This window comes from Heliconius melpomene, chromosome 10 (assembly GCF_056956725.1).
Source record: "Heliconius melpomene rosina isolate 202511_hmr_F chromosome 10, ASM5695672v1, whole genome shotgun sequence".
NCBI classification, from domain to species: Eukaryota; Metazoa; Arthropoda; class Insecta; order Lepidoptera; family Nymphalidae; genus Heliconius; species Heliconius melpomene.
The window spans coordinates 8,317,823-8,330,391 of NC_140398.1; the positions used below are offsets into that span (position 1 = coordinate 8,317,823).

The following is a 12,569-nucleotide window of genomic DNA, read 5'->3' on the forward strand; positions in this document are numbered from 1 at the left end:
TGAAACGATCTAAAGTTGGTGGTGGCACAGTTGAGAGTATTCTATTTTGTTGTATATATATATATATATTTCAAACGGAAAATATTTTTTATTTATAATATATTCTTTACTCTGGAGTAAAGATTGGATAGGCTACAAAAGAGTAGTAGGTACTTACTAAGTAAATTCAATTCAAAGCTGTAAAAGTCTGGTAATTTAATGTATAATAGGCCTAGTGGATGTCTAACGTATTGTGTTCTAATAATACTTACCTATAATAAATAAACAAAAAAAATGTCATAAAAATTAAAATTAAGTTTCAGTTGAATGAGGTTTTATTGGCAAACAGATTGACTTCAATTGAAATATCAATCCCATCAAAAAAGGTTCTCTTTATTTGTGTTAGCTGTTAGGGCAGCCTATAAAAATACAACTACTCCTGCGTACCAAAATCGACTGACCCTTTGTATATTTCAAGATTATACAATAGCTACAGTATTGTATTGAATTGTATAAAACTATATTATGATATATTGTACCTTTTACATAAAGTACTACAATTTTCATCTTGGACAATAATCCAGATATTTTTTTATCTAGTTCTATTCTATTTACATTAAAAAGATAAAAATCTACTTGGTCGTTAGTAAACCCTGTCAATTTTACACGCTTTTATTAGCGTGACGTATTGGAGTAAGAAAATCTTGTAACGCTATTTTGACACACTTCTTGCCTTCCAGTTTCGTTGAATAATTGCACACGTGTTGAGATACGATTACAATAAAATGTTTTGATACCTTCAATCTGATGACTCTCAGGATGACCAGAATAAAGTGACAAGGTGTGTGATTTTTTTAAAATCATACACACATATCCGTTTTTTTTAAATAGATGCTAACGTCCGTATTATGAAATTATGTATCAATAATATATCAACATTTATTAAAGAAAATTAGTAAATATTTGAGTTTAACCTTGACCTTTCGCCAGATCAAGCGCGCGCGGAAGGCTCGCAATGTAACTAATTAACTACGATTAGCCATGGGTTACCACACTTTGCTCACATAAAAAGTGTACTGGAAAATCAGATTTAACTCCTTCAGCCATTGGACCATATCGCGAAATTGATTTCAATTTTCTGTCAAAGCGAAGTTTCTTCATGGATTCTTCAATAACATGTATATTTTTTTACATTTTTCTCGTTGGAGTGTGAAGAGTATTGCACTATTGTAAAGCAAAAAGTAATGATAAAATTATTTTTTTCTTTGTTATTATTACACGCTGGAGTTTTTATACAAAATCTGATATTTTGAACACTTTATATCTTCTGGAACTCTATTTCCCCTAAAAATAAGAGTCACATTATTCATATGACTAACATATGCTTACATGCACTGATATTAATTAGTAAGACTGTTGAGTTCTCAAAATAAGTCTTTACTTCCCACTTTTCTTTCCCCAAGTGAAATTTAAATGCATAAAAATTTGCGGTTTATCAAACACGTCCTGGGTGCACGGCCATGACATCTATAATAACGTAAAACATCGCTATTAGTGTTGTTTTTTTTTCAGCTTGACTCTTTATAGTGCACATAGCATATTTAGCTATTGTGAAGACACTCCGCTTCCCGCCCTGCGAGCGATGGAACTTATTTAAACTTTGACCATGAATAGAAATAAAAATAACACCTCGAGTGAAAATCGAACCCAGAGAGAGCAGTTACGTTTAAAGTCAGACACAATACCTGTATATACCTCATAACCTATACCTCATAAGTAATGCCATTATTGCTAAAGAATTAACTTGAGTAAAGAAAAACAAAAGAAAACAACTCGTGTATTTAGATAATTTCGTCCGAGCCAAATTTAAACAGTGTATTATCTGTTTGTGGATGCATAAGCCTTCTTATTCTAATAGGATTACTATTATGATGAATCGTTACTGTACCTACGAATAATGGAGGTAGCCATGTTTTGGTCCCACTCGGGGAATATTTTTTTTTTATTTTGACATGGCAATGCGTGGTGTTGGGCTTACCCCTCGTAGTGTCACGTGAAGTGTCTCTAATATTAGTAAGAAGTTATATTTACCTACTTTGCTATAGCTATAAGGGATAAAGAATGGAGCTAAAAACACATATTATAAGTGCTTACTTTTTCCTTTTATTACATCTGCAAATTACTTCTTAAGTACTTGGATATAGTATTTTCCTATAGTTTGACCTTCCTAAATACCGATTGGTTCCTGCCTCTACATAAACGTTCCGTAGAAATGTTATGGCTTGCTTTATAAGTGTTCATCGTTGCCTATATGTGATTCAATTTCTTTCTTCTATATGTGATTCTATTTTAAGAATCCGGAACGAATATTACAATTATTTTTCTTAATTGGTATTGTTTATAGAATTATTTGTGTTTTTACAATATTAATATTGTAAAAAATTGTATTTAATTTCACTGTGCATACCGCATATACCAGGATGTGCAGAGGGATCCTAGTGTTGAGACACTTCCACTAGTGCCCAAAAGACATTCACGCACAACGGACAAGCACGGCCCTATTTTCGAGACATGGCGTGTTGAGTGGCAGAACCCAACATCCCGCTTTGACTCTGTACTAGAGCGAAGAAATGAAAATATTTAATTCCCTCGAATCGCAATCGAGCCCACAGTTATCGCGTATACGGCCTTGAAAAAAGTGCATTATGGCACAATATTGTAGGTTCTACTGCCAACGGATAGAATATTTATTGATAAATCTCTCTGCAATGAGTTTTAAAACGCGAAGTTGACTTTCGTCGCAATTCTTCTCGAGTTGAAGTGGAAAGTGCAAATGGAGTATCTTAGCACTAAATTCTTTTTGCTTATTTCTCTGTGTTAAAGTTTCTCCAATCTTGTAGTCTCTATAATGGTATTTAACTCGATAATACAATAAGCTAGAAGCAACCAAACCTACCTATACGACTTGGGCAATGTAAACTCAAGACCGATCTGTAACTTGCTGAGAGCACTTCTCAGTTGCTAACCCGGGGGAGCGAGCTCGACTGATTTAAACTACAAACCACTAAGAACCACTATGCAGTCTAAACTCAGCACTTAAGCTACTTGAGCTACGAGGTAGGTAAGCCTTACGAATGTTTGAATTGAATCTTGGATCGATTTTACCGTGAACGCTAAACGTTGGTTATGATTTGCGCAGTAGTAATATTGAATCATTTTACAGTCTATTCGATATGGTTTCTTCTTTTTTTTTGTTTTAGAGATATCTTAGCTGGAGATAGATTCACCTATAAAATAAGAGAGACAAAATAGAACTGTTTTGAGACAAAAAGGTACTTACATTGCCGAGTGTCAGTCATTTTGTCCAATTATTGTATAGTTAATAGCAGATCGACATGAAGGTTTATGTAATTGTCTCTTAATACACAAACTGACGTACAAACATTATTTATAAAATGAGATTTTCTATAAATATTATAGTTAATATTGTGACTGCTTACGGACGTCGTCTGTTGCAACTTTATTGTTATATCCATAAATATAAATTATTATGACAGAACTGTAACTATTTTCCTATTCTATACAAACAATTGCACCTTTTATAAAGAAATAATAATTTCTTTAATTTCCTCATTCGTCGTTATAGCTTCTATAAAAAATATGAAAACACAAAAAGTAATCAACTATATAAGTAATATTGTAAATGTTTATCTATGTTAATGTTAGTAAATGACTGACAAAAAGAAAACTACAGTCCCTATTGAATTAGATATTTAGTAATACCTAGTTGAGTCATTATTACGCTTCACTGACTTTTATAATTTGTTTTAAACATTTTAATATACCTAATCTATGTTATTTCAACTTCATTTTATTATTAGGAAAACACCTAATTATTATTTAAAAAACATATAAAAATATTATTCGTTCTGCGTGGATTTTGGTTTTAAAAAGCTCAACGTATTAACTTTATCAAACCTTCATAACTGGTCCAAACTAAGGGTTATTATGTAAATTATGTTCAAATCTCCTAAATTTAAATTGTAAATATTTTTAAGTCCCTTGTGGCATTATATTATACTTGTGTGGCTAATACCGTCTGCTCGCTCGTAAAATTGGATTATATATATATATTCTACTCCAATGACGTAATTTTAATTCAATTATATTATCAAAATGTGAATGTAGATAAAAGTTAGATATATCTAAAAATATTTAAACATAAATTGACATACAAATATATCTTTTTAAACATAAATTAGTATTGCGTAGTTTTTATTCATGTGATTTATACCTTGACGGCTGTCATCAATTTAAAACGCGCGGAGCGCGTAGCCAAGTGTTTTTACAAACAAAACTGGCGAGCAGCACCGTGTGTTATTTTACACGAACCATTTGAAGCCACTTTTTACCTATTCGTAACTCAAAAACTATTCCATCTAAAGCTGTCATATTTGGCTCAAATATTTAGACCCCCTACCAGTATACGTGCATTAAATTTCATAAACACAGCTCAAACAGTTATTTAGATAATGACGTCCAAAAATCGTAAATTTTTAGGGGGGTGACTGACCTATAGACCTTAATGTTAACCAAGTTCCAGATGACCTAGAATGGTGAAATTTAGCATCCGGTTAAGTAATTGGGTGTATATCAAGGGAAAAATCCGAAACTAGTATTTTTTTAATATTTTCTTATAATTTTTCAATAAATAGATTCAATTAGGAACATTTACTTATAGTGCCTGTAAAGAAATCATAGCAATCAAAGTTCATGATAATTGATTTTGAGGCTTAGCGCCTGACAAAAAAAAAAGAGCAATGCATTATTTATATATATGTTGCTTTAATTTATGTCACGCGTTAGTAAATATTTTATTTGTTATGGAGACTAACTTCACTATTACTTACGTAAGCCATCTAAAACAACACGATGCTTTCAAGTATATTTTATAATATAAGATAAGATATGTCTCCATTTGTAGCTGAAGATGCCTCTAATTTATGTCCTGACAAAGCCTGCCATCATGTGGACTTCAAGGGCTTCACGTACAAATACAAAAATATAATAAATGGATTAACATCCTTCATTATTATTTATTATAATTTAAACATATGTTTTAGTACTTATTATACTAAGAGTATTTGCATAGTCGATTAACGTATTTGATATTAAATTATTATTACAATATTTAAGTACTAAGTCCTATATAAGATCCTATAAGGGTTCTGTTTTATTGCTTTCGAGGTACAGAACCCTAAAACAGAAAAAATACACTAAAAAATAAATATAAAAAAAATAATTATATTGATAGAAATATATATAAAATTTAAGAATAATATACTATCTGTAAGGTCAGTCGTGGCACAGGGGCACAAAGTGTGACTGTTAAACCGACTGGTAGTGAGTTCGATTCCCACTCGAGGAAATGAAATATTAATTTAAACTTATATTTCCATTTCTTCGCTCTGGTGTCGAGGCAAGGCGCGGCGGAGAGTTCCGTGACTCAACACGCAATGCCTCCAGAGTTCGATGGAAAGAGGGGAACTGAGTGTCTTAACACTAGGTTCCCACTGTCTACCCCGCTATGTGCGGGATACAGCGTGAAGCTGATTTTATTTTTAATTTGATATATTGTCAGCCTACCAGCTATCTTAACAGAAGTAATTGTAAAGTAATTATTAGCAGTAAAAATTTAAGTAATTGTTAATAAAAAAATAAGAGAAAAAAAGAGAAAATTAAAAATTACTTAAACAAAATAATAAAAAATAAATAAATCCGCTTTACGATATATCCCACACATAGCGGGGTAGACAGTGGGAACCTAGTGTTAAGACACTCAGTTCCCCTCTTTCCATCGAACTCTGGAGGCATTGCGTGTTGAGTTATTCCAACAAAATAATGAAATTAGAAAAAAATAATAATAAATATATCAGATTTCTAAACGCAGCATACATTCATTATTTTCTAATCTGACAACTGTCATTTAATCAACAAAATAAAAACTATAGTCGAGATTCATAGATAAATAAAATCTATTTTCATATATAATTAAATATCGTCTTAAGAGTAATAAAACATAATATTATTGACCATAATAAAAAAGTAAATACCTAATTATATTAGATATATTTTATTGTACGAAGGCGCTCATATTTTAATGGTTTTTTTGGCCTGGGTTTCATGATTTTACTGATTTTAGGAACACTTGTGGAAACGGCAGAGAACGAAGTCGACCTTGGGATCATATCAATTCAGATTTGTACCGTCAGCACTTAATAAACTTATTGTTTTTATTTTTTTCAAGACATGTTGAACAATGAGTCGTTCAATAGAATTGCTTGTGGTTGAAACAAGAACCTTACACCGAATTGTTCCAATGCCTCCCGATGGGAGCTGTCTCTTCCATGCTATTGCATATTCTTCGTTTGAGCGTATTGATATACAACAAACTAATAAATTGCGCGAGACTATGGTAGAGTACGTATGTCGTAACTGGAATGATTTAAGTATCTACACTAGCGCTCGAAACGGGAATCTTTACTCTTCTAAAGAAGACATGCTTTGCTTAACTACGTACGGAGCTACTTCCGAAATAAAGGCTGCAGTAGATTTGTACAGTACTAGCGGACGCGCGCAGCTTCGCTTGCTTATTGCTTAGGGGTGAATTCTTATAAACTTTGAAACACGTGTTCAATAAAATATTTTTAAGAGTCTCTATTTCAAATTTTATAAAAATCAGTGGCGATTTAAAGATTTTTCCATACAAACTTTCAACCCCTTATTTGCACCCTTAGGGGGTGAATTCTAGAAATCCATGAAACACATGTTCAATTAAATATTTTAAGAGTCTAAATATCAAATTTTATAAAAATCGGTGGCGATTTAAGAATTTTTCCATACAAACTTTCAACCCCTTATTTGCACCCTTAGGGGGTGAATTCTAGAAAACCATGAAACATATGTTTAATTATATACGTTTAAGAGTCTGAATTTCAAATTTTATAAAAATTGGTGACGATTTCAAAAAAACCTATACAAACTTTAAACCCCTTATTTGCACCCTTAGGGGGAGAATTCTAGGAAATGATGAAACACGTGTTCAATTAAATACTTTTAAAAATCTAAATTTCAAATTTTAGAAAAATCAGTGCCAATTTAAAATTTTTTCCATACAAACTTTGAACCCCTATTTCACCCCTTTAGGGTTGAAATTTTTCAAAATCCCTTCTCAGTGGATGTCCAGATTACGAAAGTAAACTTTTGTCCAAATTTAACGTTTCTACGCACAGCGGTTACGGCTGTGCGTGCGTCTTACCTCAGTCAGTGAGGACAAGTCCTTTTATATATATAGATAGATAGATTAAGATAGAAGTGTATTATCACAATGGTGTCCTACTTGGTTTATTCGGCGAACAGAAATGTCCTATGAGTTTTTTATTGAGCAACTATTGAGTTTCTTGCCGTAGTAGCTTCCTATAGGAAAAGTACTTGTAATGGCCAAATTGAATAAAGAATATTTTGATTTTGATTACATTATAAACCTTTCTACTTATGATTTCTGTACAAAAAGTAATGATATCCCGTCAAAAACATAAATGTAAAATGAAAGCCAAGTTCAGTAATAAAACATATGCTTTCAGCGATAAAAGAAGTGAGATGTAAATGTATGCCAAGTTCAATGGTCAGTCCTGAAATTTATTTTTAACAATATAAAATATTTTATAACAACTGTAAATGCCCATTCTTCTTACAACTTGGAGACTTTATTTATGTCTAATATCTGATTTGGCTAGTTTTCAAATTAATTTACATCGTTATAAATGAATGTATTCAAATTGTATTCTACTCAGATTCTATTGTAAATTCATAAGAAAACTAGCCAAATCAGATATTAGACATAAATAAAGTCTCCAAGTTGTAAGAAGAATGGGCATTTACAGTTGTTATAAAATATTTTATATTGTTAAAAATAAATTTCAGGACTGACCATTGAACTTGGCATACATTTACATCTCACTTCTTTTATCGCTGAAATCATATGTTTTATTACTGAACTTGGCTTTCATTTTACATTTATGTTTTTGACGGGATTTGTATTACTGTAATAACTCGAGCATTTTGTTGTTCGAAACTTAATTCCTAGGACCATGCGGAACAAATTCGCATCATAGATGCTTATTTTAAGATATGGACACTTTATAAATAACATAATAAAAATTTTAGAAACTATGTGAAGCTATTAGTGTTTCGGTTTGCAATGGCAAAGGGAAATATACTGTAAAACCAAGAAATTACCAAATTATTACTATACAGTAATAATTTTGGTAAAAAAACGACTTAAAACTTTTCACTCGGGAAACACTAACAAGTACTCTGAAGTTACAGACGCACTGACCAAGAATGAGTTTAAAGCTAATTTGTACCTGGTGGAGGATTTTGAATTCAATTTAATACAATCCTTCAACATTAAACATGAGATTTGACATCTATAAAAAAGTAATAACGGCTTTATATATATCTTCTAAAGTTTACTAAAAATTTTATGCATTTTCTAATGAATAATCGCTTAGGCCCCTTAATAATAAAGCGTGAGTGAGAAGTCGTGATGAGGATTGCCATGCTTATTAGACACCTCACGGTTTAAAAAATGAAATATTACCTAATTTTATGTTTAAGTGGCGTGTAGTGAGACGTATGCTTATTGCAAATCACTGGGACATGATGGGACCCTTGTATGTATTTTTTTTTTATTTAGGCATACGATGTCCATTTACAAATAATTCTACCATTACAATTTTTGGCTAATTAGCTTTATATGTTGGTTAATATTGAAATCTTATTATTTATTTATGTTATACTTACACCGTAAGCGATGTCTTTGTTTCAAAGTACAAAACTGCATAGAACAGTTGCATATTTGTTGATAGATGGCACTGTTTAATTTATCGTGTGACATTAATCGCGCTGGCAAGATTATCTAGTGAAACATGATGATCCAAAATTAACCGCGCGACGAGCATACTTACCTGGCGTAGGGGACACCGTGATCACGAAGACGGTTCCCCCGGAGTGAGGCCCCGCCATTGCACTGCGGTGAGGTTGACCTCTGCGCTTATCCCTATCGTGGATAACTCGGACGAATAATTTTTGGTAGTAGGGACTGCGTAAGCGCCGTCCCCTTTCGTTAATCAATAATCATACAAGGTTAAGAATTTATTATTTAATATTATGACATGTCCAAAAACTAGATATGTTTATAATTTTTTATTTCAAATTTATTAATAGAATACGTTGTATATTACAACCTAATTTCTATTAAAATTAACTAACACTGCATTTTTATGAAAACAATTATTAATTTATTTTTTTTATAATTTGTTTCTTAATTTCTTAGGGATAAACCTTTTTTTTTAAAATGCAAAGAATTGTTCATTTTAATAACCGATAAATTGTTTTCCTCTAGTTCTAAAGGAAAATGTCCTGTCAATATTATGAAATATTATGTAACTAATTTATCCCCGTCATCATCATTATAATGTGGTTACGAGCATATGCATGAGCAACCATATTGACAAATGCATTGCCAACGATACCTCCCACGTGTTGGTCAAATTATGCCAGCAATGTCCATTGAAACACTGGGCTGGCTTTGTATGGCGAAACCCTAACTAAATTTGACGTAACGCCACCGCACAATAGTTCTCACAGCACGCTTTCTATTCCGAAGCAGATTGGGGAATACAATCAAGAATGCATTAACGTGACGTGAACGTTTATTATTCCTTGAGATTATATAAAGTATGTATTTACTTTCTTCGCAACTTGGTTTTGTTAGAACTCACTAAGAAGGGTCCATCCCTTAGGAACGTGTTCATGGACTTATAAATTTGAAAATAAAGTTAGGTACCCTTGGGTATCATTTTTTTCGTAAGTAAAATGAACTTTTTGCTACAGTTATGTTTCCCGAAAAGCAGTTACGACAGTGCTTCTCGTTTGGGGTTTTTCGCGATGTATGTTCGGTATATTCTTTATGTTTAGGATTTTAGAATGGTCGTTATACGTAAAAGAATATATGTTGAATAGTATTTAATACGTAAATTAATAGTTGTACACATTATTCATAAGAAGAAGGTATGAAGAAAGTTGTCCACGACGGTGTTATTAACAAAAACTGTTTGTTACAACTGAAATTTTAACATGGCGAGATTTATTTATATTTTAATATGTTTGTTATTTTATTTGTGTTAACTATATGAAATTTCATTATTTTTTCTATTAATTGTTACAAAATTTAATATGTATAATGTATAATTTATTTGTTTAATTAATTATTACTGTTGGTTCAATATTTTCCAGGCGCCAAAATTTCTCAACGACAAGTATTTCAATATAATGACAAAGTGATCTTAATTAAAATGTTAAATTATGTACAGCAACTCTGTTTATACAAATTAAGCAATGTTTATGCATATGCCGATAAGAAAAATATTTTCTTTTTTTGTTTTACTTTGAATAAAAATTCTACAGACAGCTCCAGTTCAATCATAGACTCATAGGCCACAGGCACAGTAAAGAGCTTAAAGGATATGCTAATTACGCTAATTTCCTTCCCATAATCTTTATTTTACATATTATCTTTACCTTTTACCCTTGTATGTTAACAAAAACGAGTACTATGTGATACATATTAATGAGTTTCACCTACAGTAGGCGAAAATTAGGTAAATGGTTATTCATATATGTAAATAACAACATTATGAACGACGAAGGAAGTTGAATTGTTGCTCTGGATGTTTATGTTACGCACAGGGTCTTTCACTTTGGTGAATTAATTTCCTATTCATCAGAGAAAGTTTATTGTTCGGTCAATTGGAGTCTAATAGAGCATTTCGTGTGCAATTGCATATATATCGCTTGACCAATTGACCAAGACTTTATTTGTTTTTCTTTCAGCTTCATAGCCAGAGGAAGTCTAGTGTGATTTTGGAGACATTGGGTGTTGAGTGGCGGTACTTTCTACACTAAATCGACGAAATGAAAATATTAGAGTGGAAATCGAACACACAACCTGTCGCGTTTACACGCATCGTAGTCGCGTTTTAGTTACACACTTGTGCCCCTACGCCACGACTGGCCTAATTTTACATGTTATTTGCTATTAAACTGTAAATTATTTTGTAGATTACTTAACTTAGTACGAGTATAACCGTGAAAAAAGGATATTGGTAAATGTTGAAATACTGTCTATGTGGTATATAAATTGACTATAGAAAAGGTCGCAAATTTTTCATAAGAACTTATTGCTTTTATTGCATATGTTTTTTTATATCTATATTAAAAACATTTTTAGGTGTCTAGAAAAAAACATCATTAGGTATCGTTGTCATTTTTTTTCTGGAACATTATTTTTTAAACAATGATTAAATTAATATTTCAATATTTTCTTTAAAATTTCAAAAATTGTATTTAATTGTATATGTAATATAATGAGAGTCATTATATTACAATATAAGAAAATTATATAAAAAAGATTAAATCAAAAAATTTCCTATAGCTCAGCTTAGGAAAAAGTAAATAGTTCTTGTTATCCAAACATAGAATAACCTAGAACTCCACAAGCGACGAGCGCAACCAATACGCCGTTACGACTCACGTGTCATGGTAATTGATTGGACCAGCACACTCGTACGCTTGCAGTTTTATGTAACACATTAAATGGACCACTTTCATCATTTCCTATTTGCTAAATTTAACACAATTATTAATTTGTTCTATTGCAGCACGTTTGCTTATTTATATATCGACTACAATTTTATTGTGACTTTGCTTCAAGAAGTTGAAATAAATAAGAGTTGTATATATTTTTTATTGCCCGAGGTCCTCGATAAATGGACTCAATTTTAACCAGAAATTCCTGAGTTCAGCGCGTCCAACTAAGCAAACTGTTCCACTTTACACTATTAATTAATAGATTATTGATAATTATAAAAAAAATTGTCTCTTTACATTTGTGCCAATTAATAAAATATTATATTCAATAGATGAATACGTAATCAGTAAAATACGTAATTTGTATGTGAAGATGACGTTCAAAAGACTTCTTTTATTAATAGGTTTCACAACATCAGCTGCCATTTAAATACACAAAATTGTCAACCTCTATTAAAAGTAAAATAGTGTCTGGCACTACCTAAAAAGAATATTTTATTTGTTCTTTTTATTTTTCTTAAATATATGCCATTATTTAAGCTTAAATTATTCTTTTCTTTTTCCTAAATATCCTATTTGCGTTTCATAGTTTCTCATTTGTGTTGTCATTAAGTAAGTATATACTTCAACGCCAACAAGGCTAGGTCAGGGACGCCGCATAGTACGCCAAAAAGTGTTCTACGCGTCCCAGTATAATATATCCGCATTATAATTCAAAGATCTTCAATTAATCTGCGTTTTTGCACCTTGAAAAATTGCATACAGTGTATTGTTTCCTTGATAAAAAACGTTGAGGTAATCACAGCGTAATTCTGACGTGTCTAATTATAAACATTAGTGATGATATACATATATCAGGATAGAGATAATCTAGTGTC

The 12,569-nt window shown here is 31.5% G+C and overlaps 1 protein-coding gene and 1 non-coding gene across 5 annotated transcripts in view; both read left to right on the forward strand.

Moving 5' to 3' along the window:
- The window catches only part of LOC146535427 (uncharacterized), a 63,622-nt gene that overhangs the window by 12,767 nt on the left and 38,286 nt on the right, over window positions 1–12,569 (forward strand). The gene's annotated exons all lie outside the window — the stretch shown is intronic.
- Window positions 9,001–9,162, forward strand: LOC146535428 (U1 spliceosomal RNA). Its single transcript, XR_014878396.1, has one exon. It is a non-coding gene; the product is annotated as a U1 spliceosomal RNA (small nuclear RNA).